Genomic DNA, 13,806 nt, shown 5'->3' with positions numbered 1-13,806 from the left:
AAGGTTTTATTCTTGTATGTGTCTAAGTGATCTTACCTTTAGCATTCTTCTAAAGCTCAATCCAATTTTTATGAGAGAACCTTGATATTGATAAGCCCCACTCTAAAAAGAGACCATCATTGTCTCTAAACCTTTATTACCAAGCCAAATGAGTTTAATCATTGCATAAGATTGATTCATGTTCTTGATTAATGAATGTTAAAGGAAATGGTTGATTTGAATGCATGTGGACATCTAAGGCTCAAATCAGTAAAGGTTGTGATAGGCTTGTCTAAAATCTTTAAGTACAGCTCATTCAACTTGCATCATAGTACTAGTAACTTGGACATTGATTCTAGCTAAATTATTGGCAAGCTTTAGGAGCTGAGATCCCACTTTCAAACCTCACCTACCTTCTTGATTGTCTTGTTTATTTGCTTGAGGGCAAGCAAAGACTAAGTTTGGGGGTGTTGATGTTCATATATTTTACCATGTTTTCCCTTAGTATTTTCACCTCTTTTGCATCATTTGCTATCTAGTTTCACCATATTTGCATAGCCTTTAGGACTGTTCATGCATTAGAGTATAGTTGCATTGTATTTGCATATTTTCTTGTATAAACAGGTGATGTTGGAGCCTAAGGAGCATGGAAGCAATGCTGAAGAGGAGTGAAGCTATCAAGAGAAGAAAGCAAGGGAGTTAGAGGTGAAGAATCAAGGTCCGGAGTTCCACTCGACCGCCCACTCGACCAGCCACTCGACCGTGTGCAGAGAAGGACACGACCGAGTGGAAGGAGCACAAGAAGAGCCAACTCGACCGGTCACTCGACCGAGCACCAGGTCGAGTTGACCGAGCCGCCTAGCTATTTGTCTTTTAGCATTTTTAGGGCTTCCACTACTTTTTCTGTAAAAGGGCCTTCTGTTTTTTACATTTCTTAGATTTTGTTCTACTTTTAAAGGAGAAAACAAGAGATTTCTTCATACTTGTTTGTTCAATAACTCTAAAAGTATAAAGAATTCGAGTTTGATTCCTTCTTCAATATTGTAGATCTCTGCTTTATATTTCTAATTATGCAAGTTTCGTTATTTTCTGGGTTTATGACTTTGTTCATCATGTTTAGCATTTGTGAGTAGTTGCTTAGGATCTTGAGGATGGGTTAGGCTGGATTGTGGTTAAGGTTTGTTTAGCTAGGTCAAGCTTGATTGTTATAGATCTCTTCTAGGCTAGATGTACTCTATGCTGATCCTATAACTGAGAGGGTAGGATTTGATTTTAAGCTTCTTAGCATCACACCAATGTCTAGGTTGCAAGATAAGGCTAGATCTAGAGATTATCATTAGGCATGCTAAGAGATTAGATGTCTTGTTTGATTTTTGACATAAATGATATGTTGCTTAATGCTTGCTTGTATAAGTTCTTTGCTTTGTGAGAACAAGTCTAGAAATATATGAGCTTGATTGTTTTTGCCATGAGAGTGGATTAACATGTTCTAGGAGATCATTGTCTAGAGATTAGCTCAAGTTGATTGAGATTTGTTGACCAAGTTAGATGACCTTAATCATTAGTCCAGCCCATGAATCCCTCCTCAAGACCTTCCTTGTCTATTGATTTCTTAGTCTAAATCCTGTTGTTTGGTCGTTGTTTGATTTACTTTTGTCTTGCTCTGTTTTGTTTGCATTGCTCTGTTTCTCGCATTTGTCTGACTCGACCCTGTACTCGATCGCACACTCGATCGAGTGCTTGCTCGAGCTCATCCCCAGAATTCTTGTTTATGCTTTGTGTTTGTCCTGTTTCAATTCCTGTTTCATTTTAGTTGCTTTTCTGTTACATTCATTTAGTTTCCTGTTCATTACTTGCCTTGCATTAGTTTATTACTTGCATTACTATAGTTTCTATTTCTGTTTCATTGCATTGTTGTTTAGATCATCCTGTTCTCTTTACTTTTAGCATCTAGTTTTATAAGCTTTTACATTCTGCATTTTACATTCATCATTAGGTTGTTAGTGACAAACATCCTACATACTTGGCTTGACTTAGACAAATATTCATAACCTGATTGCTTGCATAACACTCATTTAGGATTGACATCTCTTATACTACAACAACATAAGGGAAATTGAAACTCCTTGCATTCCACCTGTTCATCATCACATCATATCATCTCATTCATCATCACCCACCATGAAACCACAAGTTTCACAAGGACTATGAACGTGACTGCCCCCATCATGGTTTTGCTCAAGGTAACCTCTTAAGTACCTTCTATAAGGACTACACCCTAAGTATCAACTTTCACTCGACACGGCCAGCAATGTAGATTTCACTACGAAGACCGTTCAAGAAGGACGAGCTCTCATCGACAACCTTGCCGCAAGTAGTAGCAACACTTGCACCGATTTTAATAGAACCATCTGTTCTAGCAATTTTGACGCTAAGAAGATTGCCGATCTTAAGAACATGATGAACCAACTTTTAAGGAATCAGCAACGCGGAGTAAACTCTTGTGAGACTATTAACAATGGAAACATGGAGCCTTTCCAAGAAGATTCTTATGAACAAGAAGAAGAAGTCAACTATTTTCGTGCTCAAGGATACTACCAAAACCGAGGGTACAACAACAACTTTAACAATAATTTTAGAAATACTTCTAACCTTTCTTATAGGAACCCAAATGTGGAGAATCCCCAAGATCAGAACTATCCTCAGCAAGCTAACCGCTTTCAAGGCAACAACTTTGGTGGAAACAACAACTTCAACTTCCAGCCGCGACCCCAATTCAACAACAAAAAACCGCTTTTCCAATCCGGACCAGCCCAGGCGCCTACCTCTCAAGCTGATGCCTATGTCGATACAAAGATGCAAGAGCTCCTTGTTGCTTTTCAAAAGCAATCAAGAGAGATCAACTCAAGGATGGATAACATCTATACTGAATTGAATGGGAAGTTTGAAAGCATTTCTATCCATGTCAAGAAGCTTGAAACTCAAGTCGCTCAAACCGCTAATGTCGTTCCACACCAAGTTGGTGTACTTTTGGGAAAACCCGAAGAGAATCCTAAAGGATATTACAATGCTATCTCAGCCGTACCATCCCTCATCTACCGTGAAGCCAAGCCTACGGTACCGCTCTTTGACTCTTATGAAGATGTTATTTGTATGACATGTCCATTTGGTGAAGAAACCGCAAGCCACTACCCCTTAAGGAGACTACCTAAAGCTGAAGACCCTGGACGTTTTGTTTGCTCATGCTCCATAACAGGAATTGAATTCTCTAACTCTCTTTGTGATTCTGGTGCTAATGTTAATGTTATGTCAAGAAGTGTAGCCTATACACTAGGATTGCGAGACATATCGCAATCCAACCTCAGTTTAGTCTTTGGAGACTCATCACAAAAGGTTCCCGACGGATTAGTTCGAGACCTACAACTTGTAGTGGGAGAATGCATAGTCCCTACCGACTTTCACATCTTGGATATGGACGACAAAGACCGAGAAACCATTGATTTTAGGAAGACCATTCCTAGCTACTGTTGGAGCTATCATCGACCACAAGTCAAAGAGGACAACCTTTGCTAACATCAACAAGAAGAAGTCATATCCGACTATCTCTAAGCCGAAGCTATGGCCATCCAACTCATTACATGACGAACCGATGGATCCTAACATTGAAAAGCTGAAGCAATTTGACCATTCAGCATCCACAAGCATCAACAACCTGCTACCCAATTAACCTAAACCGCCTAAGCCACCACAAATTTCCAAGATCAAAATCATAGTTCCTCCTGAGCTAATTACCGAGAGCAAGGAACAGATCCAATAGATGATAAGGCATACTAAAGAAGTTCTTTTTCATGCAAAAGTTTTTGAAACCTCAGCAAAACGACAACTTGTTATTGAAGCTGGAGCAGACTACCAAGATATCAAAGGAGCTGAAGGAGCATTGATTCCTAAAGCTAACTCTTCTCAAGATAAATAAGGGCACCTAACATCGAGCCAACAACGTTAAACAAGCGCGCTACTTGGGAGGCAACCCATGTCTAGTAAGTTTTTTATTTTTCGGATTTATTTTCTTTTACGTTCAATATTTTTGCATTTTAGTTTCAGGTTTATAAAAAAAAAACAAAATAGAAAAATAAAAAATAGAAAAGCCAAAAAGAAGGAAGAAGAAGGTCCATGGATTGGCAATGCACACTATGACTAGTGGCAAGCACCACCTACTGACCGGCCATGTTTAATGTGACCGAAGAATGCCGAAGGCGATGGATCATCACCATCCTTGAGTGATTGATGCCGAGAGTCCCCACCAGCCATACCAACCATAGTCGATGCCATGTCCTCCGTCCCATGTACCATGTACCACGTCCAATGTTAGCTGCTAATGATTGTGACCGTACATCTGCTTATGTCCACAGCCGTTCATCCGTTTCAGCGAGACAAGTGGTTAAGCAACCAAAGGAAGTAGTAATGGTTAGTCACCACACATCATTACCACAACCGACCTCTAGACATATTTTGGGCAACCATAAAAGTATTAGATTCGACACAGCATCATTCCATCAAGGTGACATTGTTCTTAAACCCTATACTTTTCCTTATCATTTTTAACCCTCAACTCTTTCTTTTTTCCCACCGAGGACGGTGTGATTTAAGTCTGGGAGGAAGGATGTTCCATCCTATACTAAGTCTGGGGGGAAGGATGTTCCACTTTTTACATCAATAATTTTGACGTATTTATCAAGTCACATTTTTTTTATTGAGTCAAAACTAGTAGAGGATTATGATCTTATTCTAACGGTTTATTTGATTTGGATTAACACTCTTATGAATCTTTATTATGCTTGACAACAGAACCAAAGTTTGGAAAGACTGTGAGCCGACTCAACAATTTCCAAAGTCCTTGTTCGATGGATATTCAAATGATCTAACGTTGTCTCTAAATTTTATAGGACCTAAACCGGACTTAATTATCAAGCCATGGGAATTTGTATACATTGGACTAGATCTCTACATTCAAGCCACACAAGACATTGCACTTCTTTAAAGTATGTTCCCCTCTCTCTTCCCTTCAATACTCTAAAAAAAATAAAAAATAAAAGCAAAAAAAAAAAAGAAAAAAAAAGAAAGAGAAGAAAAGAATAAGGATATAGGTAGCAAAGAAGTGGGCCAAGGGATGTCGCGTAAACCCGTGAATACTTTGGTTTCATGGAAGCCTGTCCAATAAAAAAAAAAGAGCAAGGGATCTATAAAAAAAAAAAATGATACCCTAGCAAATTAGGGAGAAATAGATTCCTTGGAAGTGAGAAAAGGGAGAGGAAGGGAATCATATGAAGAAAGTCTTGGCTTGAAGAGAGTCGATAAGCCATTGATTGATTTTCCCTTGGTAAGATTTCACTTTTTATTATTGCTTTAATTTATGTAAAGAGATGAGAATGGAGATTCTGGAGACTCTAAAGAATTGTGGGATCAAGGAACGTTGATGATTCTCATGGTGGATTACAAATGGAAGTTCCTAATGTCAAGGCGAAGAAGAGTGCAACGACAATATCCCCAAAGATAAGTGAATTATCATTATTTTCAAAACCTCTTTTCCATGACTTTATTTGATTATTTGCTTGAGGACAAGCAAAGTCTAAGTCTAGGGGAGTTGATAACATCATTATTTTACTCATATTAGCTATAGTTTTCATATGCATTTAGGAAGAGTTTGATGAGATTTCAGGTACAAAATGTCTATTATCAAGCATTTCAGGTTTCAACAAGGTTTAACAGGTTTTATAGCAATTTGGACCCAAAGACAAGGAAAACATGTTTCAAGACAGATTCAGAGCTTTACATTACAGACCACTTTTGAAGAACTTTCAGACCTCAAAATATATCATGTTTGGTTTCTATGGAAAGCTGGAAGAGTCATCTTTCTCCTCGAAGTAGAATCAAGTCAATCCATTCATTCATCCGGAAGATATGCCCGATTTTCCGAGACGTGTTATAAACTGACGTGAAGAGAACCATTCAGCCGATGGGCTTTTATAGAAGGCCTGACTAGCGACCATCACTGCGGCCCAGTCCAAGCCTCCTCCACGGTCCAGAAGCGTCTTTCGCTGCCCCTTGTCCTGCACTTAAGAAGAGAAGACGTTTCTACCCTTACAAAACCCTAATCCTAAACAAAACCCTATAAATACTCTTAAGACCTAGAGTTTTCAAGTGTGCATCTTCTACAGCTTTTGGAGCAGCCCTCACCACGACCAGAGAAGCAGCCAAAACCTCTCGTCCCTCTCGAATCCTTTGAAGATCCACCCTCTCTCTTTTTCTACTCTTTCTAGTTCTTTTATACTTTCATTGCTTTTGGGATCAAGTTACTTTTGTGACAAATAGAGAAGTTTCCTTTGAACCCCTTTTTGTTTATTGATTCGTTTTTGATGCTATACTTTATAATATCAATGTCATTTCTTTGCATCATGAGCAAGTAGTTTACTTTGTTGGGTTTAATGGGTGATTTAAGGGGAATTCATGGTTCGCTTCAATTAGGTTGTTAGATCTTATTATTGGTTTTTATATTAGAGTTCTTTTGGGACATCTTATTCTTAATGCATGTGCTTGGATTGATCACCAAGTGCTGATCTAGAGAACGGGAGCGCTAACCGCGTTATCCTACTTCTCTGAACCAGTTTTATACCGAAACCTCGCATCATAACCTGCGTAAGTTGAGTTGTAGAGTTTGGTGAATGTATCGAACTGGTTTAACTAGCTGGTTGACATGCGTCGTTGCATGCGAAAGTTGAGTAACAAAGTATGAAGACTTTAGACTTTCATTCTATGAGAATAGCTTGTTAGTTCATTAGTGTTTCGTAGTTGAGAACCTAGACCGAAATTAGTATTTACTTGTTAGATCTTACACTTAATATTGCTTAGAACCATGAAAACCCTGAGATGACTCCCAAAACGCCCAACGCCTTAGTCTTATAGTTTTAAACCGTTTATTTATTTGCAATAGTTATTAGGAAAACCAAAACCCCAATCTCTTATTTAGTCTTAGCCATAGTTCTTTCTCTTATAATTCAATTTGTGTTAGCTATTACTCTATGTGGGATCGATCCTAAAATACTACACTGATTAACTGTGCACTTTTAGTCGTTGTGTAGTCTTTCCAGGTAAAAGATTTGGAGTAAAATTCTACACACATCATTAAAGATTGGCCATTTAGAATTAATATGAGAATATAATTGATTTTCCTAATAAAACCATTGATGAGCAAAATTACTTTTTACAAAGAGATTTGATTTACTAATTTTGTGAACTTATCTAAACTTCTTGAACTTGTTTTTAAAGCTAATTTTTAACATTGAATTTTACAAAGAGATTTGGATTTTCTGGTTTTAAATTTAGATAATATTTGCAGTAAGAACTGATTTATTTTACAAAAGAGTTTAGAGTTCTAGATCTGATTTTAATTGCTTGAATCCTATTTATTTATTGATATAATATCCTGTAATTTCCTGAGAAATTCCCTAGACCTAGCTTTTTAATACCTTGAACATTCACATCTTTTATTTAATATTTTGCATTGCTTTTCTTAAAAATAAATCAACTTGTTTAGCGTAATAACAAAACTCTATAATTTATTGTGTGATCTAGAGTCCATGTGGAATTCGACCCCTAAGTATTACAGTGATCTCTTAATTTGAGAGAGTAGCTCTAGGGTTTAATTTGAGCATATCAATAGAATTTCTAAGCTTCATTTCTGAGATCAAGAATAGTAAAATAATCATTAGAGTGTTAGCCAAATAAGAGAAATCGTTAGTCAAGATCATAATTCCCAAAGACGAAAAAAAAAAAAAAAATTTGAAAAATTCGACTCAAACTTTATGGTTTTGACTGACACAACTAAAACTCAAAAACAAAAACGTAGTTAGTAGATAAACTCCCCCATAATTAAACAACATTGTCCCCAGTGTTATCAAGCCTAAGATTGGCAAAAGAAAAATAAACAAAAATGAATAAGTATTGAAAGCTTGAACCAAAATTGGATTAACTCATATGTGATGGTGGTGTTGAGCGACACCAATAGTGGTGTCGGTCGACACCTTCTGCATCTGCAGAGTGTTCGCCCAAATCCCATAGTTAGTTGATGTTAATTTGTGTCCCTCTCAATCCTTGGATGTTAGCACTGCTAAGAATCACTCAAACACAAGATTAAACGCAACATGATAGATAGAAGTTCATAATTCAACACTAATTCAAACTGACTCAAAGCAAAAATAAAAATGACTCAAGATGGAAAAGAAAAACCTATGAGTGGGTTGCCTCCCACTAACCGCTTGGTTTCAGTCATTAGCTTGACTGTGTCGGATCTCAGGCATCCGGTAGATCGGAAAGTGGCAATGTATGCCTCCGAGAGAATGTCCTCTTCATTCAAGGTGGTGTATAAGCTTTAGGTGCATGAGGTCTGCCAAGGATGTGAGGAACATGACCAAGGCGGGACTTAGGGACTGGTTTGTTTCTTTTATGTCCTGCAAAATCATCAACAGAAGAAACAAACGCTCTACGATAATCTTGTAGCTTGGTTAACTACAAAACAGTTTTTCTACCTTTGAAATTCTTATGGATTAATGGAGAAGGTTTGGGTGAGGAAGATGTGTACCTTTGCTTTACCTGAGGACTCTGGAAAGTGGAGTGGGGAGTTTTCTTTTTAGAAACAGCCTTATGACTTGAAGCATCAGTTTTGGACAAGTTTGGGCTCGGATATGGAGGGGTGTCGACTGATAACTCTCTAATTTACATGTGTAAGACACCCTTTTCATCCATGTTTTGCATTATAAATACCCTAACCTTAGCATTTTTAGGTCCTTAACCTTATGAATTTGTATTTAGGCTGTATAGGGTGCTGCATTGTTGCATTTGTACATTTTAGATGAAAACAGGTGCTTTGGAGCCCAAAAAGCGGAAGAATGAGGTAAAACCTGAACATGTACCCGATGGAGTGATCGTGCGAGAAAAATAGTCTGAACCTTAATCCGACCGAAGAGGATCTGAGCGCAGGAAGAACAACCCGAAACCCTGCCCGAGCATTCACACGACTCGAACCTCGTGCATAGCCTCAAGCAGACCTTCGAACAAAGCTGAGCGGCTAGGTCAAAAGGGTTTCCATATATAAACCCCCTTCTTTTTTCTCGCCTAGGAAGCCGTAGACACTCACGAACACAGAGAGCGAGAGCTTCTGTGAGAGAGACAGAGAGCGATTTACACTTTTCAAGCTTTGTTAGGATTTTAATTTTACTTCTTTTAACTACTTTTTCATTGGCGATTATGTATTTTCATTACTTCAGTTTTCCTTTTTATTCAATGCAATTCTTATTCGTTTATGTTTTCATATTGTTTGCCATGAGATCTGAGTAGTGAATCAAGGTTTCTAAGGATGGGATAGGCGAGTATGTGTTCTTGATCGATTAGGATCTCTTAGCTTGATTGCTTTTATGAAATTTCCTTTCTAGATTGGTATGCTTAATGCTAGTTTCAGACCAGAGGTTGAGATTAGATCGAGGATGTTTTGCCATCGAGAGATGTTCGTTGAAATGCTTGAACCAACCAATGCTAGAGATTTACTCACTTAGCCTAAGAGATTAGATGTGTAAGGAATTTATTAACAATAATGAATCGGATTTTAATGCATGCTTAGTCATATATCTCCAATGAGAGTTGGGTAGGGAAGTGATTAAGGTTGATTTTTCTTACCACGTTAGTGGATTTGCAAAGTCTAGAGGTTCATTGTCTAGGGAATATTTTGCTTGAGACATGTGAGATATCCCAAATTGATCAGGAGCACTTATGAGTCGATTACCCTATCCTTAGGAGCTTTCGTATTTGATTGTTTGTCTTTTGTCTATAACTCGATCCTTTACCCAAACTGGAACTCGATCACCAGCCTTGTGTACACCCTCGAGTTGTTCATCTTTGTGTTCTTGATTCTTCAGTTATCCGACCACCCACTCGATCCGGTACTCGATTGCTTGCATCGTATACTTAGGTCGTGTGGTTCTTGTTTTTATTTCATTTTTGTTTACCTTAAGTTGATAGTCAAAAACCCACACCATTGCTTGGCTTGACTTGCATTGTTCTGATCATATCTTATCTGCTAACATCACAACCATTTGGATAGATAACCCTTTGTACTACAATTTCATAGGAAATTGATACCCTGGGTAAAAATCTTCTTATCAATTTGGCGTCTTTGCTATTTGGTTGAATTTTGTTTGTTACATTTAAGATTTTGGCACTTGCTATATCAAGTTCTTTTTATCTCATACAATTCCGTACTGACTTGATTACTTGCGTGTTTTGTTGTTTTGCCTTTCAGGAACAACCCGAGGACTCACCCGACCTGTCACTCGATCACCTGGATCGGGTCGACCTTCGTGTACTCACTCAGTTAACTGATTGTGCATGCAAACACGATCCAAGGGTATCCAACACTTGAGTCCTTTAATCGACAACATCGACAAGCCAAGGTTACTCCGACAACAACAAGCACAACAACCGCAACCAACAACAATTGAGGAGGTCATGAATAATCAGAATGGTCCACTAGCTCCTCAAGAGAGGACCAACATAGGAGCAGGAGATGCTCCATCTACTCATACTCAAAGGCATGGCACTGTGCCACCTGCTGTTCAAAACAACAATTTTAAGATCAAGGGTAGTCTCATCCAGATGATTCTGAGCAACAAGTTTTATGGCCTGTCGATGGAGGACCCATTGGATCATTTGGATGAGTTTGATAGGCTCTGTAACCTCACAAAAATCAATGGAGTTAGCGAAGATGGATTCAAGCTTCGGCTTTTCCCATTTTCTTTGGGTGATAAAGCACACGTTTGGGAGAAATCACTTCCGAAGGAGTCTATCACCACGTGGGAAGCATGAAAAAAGGCGTTCCTCGCCAAATTCTTCTCCAACTCCAGAACTGCAAGGCTACGGAATGACATCTCCAACTTTGTTCAGAAAAACAACTAGACGTTCTGTGAAGCCTAGGAATGTTTCAAGGGATACACCAGCCGATGTCCGCATCACGGATTCAGCAATGCTTCATTGCTAAGTACACTTTACCGCGGCGTAGTCCATAAGATTCGTATGTTGCTAGACACCACCAGCAATGGAAATTTTCTCAACAAGGATGTTGATGAAGGTAGGGACCTGGTGGAGAACTTACCCCAATCTGATGGGCAAAACGATGAGGAGTATGATTGCACCATACGATCATCCGGAGAGGACTATTCAACGTATAAGCGAGACATGAAAGCCCTCAATGACAAATTGGACAAACTCCTCAACCAGCAACAACATGTCCATTCAATCTCAGAGGAAGACCAGTTTCAGCAGAAAGATGGGGAGAATCCTCAGCTAGAGGATGTGAACTACATCAACAATCAAGGGGGTTGCAATAAAGGGTAAAACAACTACAAACCAAACCCTAATCTCTCCTACCGTAAACCTAATGTTGCTAATCCTCAGGATCAAATCTACCCATCCGCAGTCCAAGGGAACCAAGGACAGCCAAAGCCTTTTGTCCAATACAATCAAGGCTATGCTCCTAAGCAGCAGTACTCCAGCAATTACCACCAACCAATAGCACCACTTGGATTCCCACCACAACAATGATCACAGAACCAACCTCATGAGGCTGACCTATGCGGTTTGATCCAGCAAATCATCCAACGCCAAGCATCGACAACGATGGACAACGCCAACCGGTTTGCCGAGATGAGCACCAAGATCGACTCTAGATACAATGACATCAATGCTAAGTATGATTCCCTAAATACTAAGTTGAGATACCTCAAGGGCCAACCCATCACACAACAGCCTCAAAAGCATGGCCAGCTACCTGGTAAATCTGTTCAAAACCCAAAGGATTATGCTACTGCCCAGACAATCATTGTTGAAGATGTCGATGATTACCTCAATCAGGACAGTCACGAGTAATATGGGGAGGATATGGATCACAATGGGATCTATGAGCACCAATACTACTTATCCGAGTATCAACCTTACCCTGCATCCGATTAGACCGATTGAGTTGGCGATCGAGCACCAGCTCAAGAATCCCTAACCGATGCATCAGGCTGAATCTAATGCTTTACCCGATGATAGTGATCGGATGAGCCATCGGACAGACTTCTAGATGACAGATTGATCTCAACTCCCTTCAGCTGAGGAAGGGGAATTGGAGGAAATATTTAGAGCAGCTCTTGACATCCAATTAGAGGCGCTTCCTGAGCGTATGTCTAACCGGAATGCCCCCCCCCCTCCTAAGTTTTTGCCACCACACGCTCTTAGAGAGGAAATCATGAAAGAGACGGCTCCGAGGGAGATGGAAGTAAAGGAAGCTGTTAAAGAAATTGGGAATGCAATCCTGAGAAGTGGAGTGTGTTTAGATCCTGAACTAAGGATCAATGAGAAACTGGAGGACCCCGACTCCTTCACTCTGTCATGTTCAATAGGCCTTCGGATCTTCACCAATTGCATGTGCGATTTGGGAGCTTCAGTTAGTATCATGCCACTTTCAGTTTCCAACAAGATGGGTTTCAACAATTTTAAACCAAGTAGCCTATATTTGGTCTTAGCTGATAGGACAATTAGACATCCGCATGGTATCCTGGAAAACTTGCCTCTCATGATCGGAAGTGATATGATAATGGAAAGCAATGAGGATGATCAAGTGTAAGCTGAGCTTGTTCCTGAGGATGTTATGCTTGTACCAGTTGCACCAATGACAAGGGCAAGGACCAGACAGCTTGCTGGAGCTGTTCAGTTGATATTTGAAGATATTTGGAGCAAAGAGAACATGGGAAATTGTATTGGAGATGATATCTATCAAGTCCAATCCACTTTAAGCCTAATACAAGCCCAAGAAAGCCCAAAATAATCATTTTATTTTGTGGTAAAAAAAGAGTGACGAAAATAAGAGATACATGCATCAAGAGTCACTTTGGAAACATGCACCAAGAGTTGGGTCTTCATTCAACTTAGTATCTTTAATGTTTTTAGTTTCAAGAATAATCAATACTTGGCTTTGTGACCAAGTTTTCTATCCCTATATAAACACATGTAATCTCATTTGAGAAATCATTCAATCAAGAAATCTTTTATCTTTTATTTGAGAGTGGTTAACTCCTTTGTTCCTTTGGAACTTGTTCTTTCTCCTTGGTGGGTTACAACAAAGAGTTTTCGGTATATCAAGTGATTCTGCCGCACTTGACGTCGCCATTCATTAGCTGAGGATTGAAGAGTCGTTTTAAGAGAGTCTAGAGCACAAGGATTTTTGGGATTCGTCTCACGCCTTGTCATCTGTCTCTGTGAAGCTTCTATCTAAAGTTCCACCGCCTTGCTTTGTTTGGTTTGTTTTAAGAGAGTTTGGGGCATAAGGATTTTCGAGTTCATCTCACGCCTTATCATCCAGCTTCGCGAGCCATCGGAGTTCTAGGATTATCAGTCTACCTTGGGAGGATCACATCAAGTGGTATCAGAGCCCGCTCAAGGACTTTTGGTATTCTTGTAATCAAAACCTTTCATCTTCTCATCTATCCATCTTTTCATCTCTTTCTTTCATCTTCTATCTTTTATTTTCTTTCTTTCATCTTCCAGCTTCGCGAGCCATCGGAGTTCTAGGATTATCAGTCTACCTAGGCGTAACAGAAATGAAGAGGACGACTACTACAACCAAAGAAGCAATTCGTCTAGTGAGGGTCAAACGCGTCCAAGACGAAACAGAGAGGCTAGAGGGAGAAATGATGATGATTTGAGAGGGTTCAAACTGAAAATACCACCATTCTATGGAAA

Source organism: Camelina sativa, chromosome 7 (assembly GCF_000633955.1).
Source record: "Camelina sativa cultivar DH55 chromosome 7, Cs, whole genome shotgun sequence".
Taxonomy (NCBI): Eukaryota; Viridiplantae; Streptophyta; class Magnoliopsida; order Brassicales; family Brassicaceae; genus Camelina; species Camelina sativa.
The sequence above is the reverse complement of the archived record's forward strand: the minus strand, read 5'-3'. Positions refer to the sequence as shown.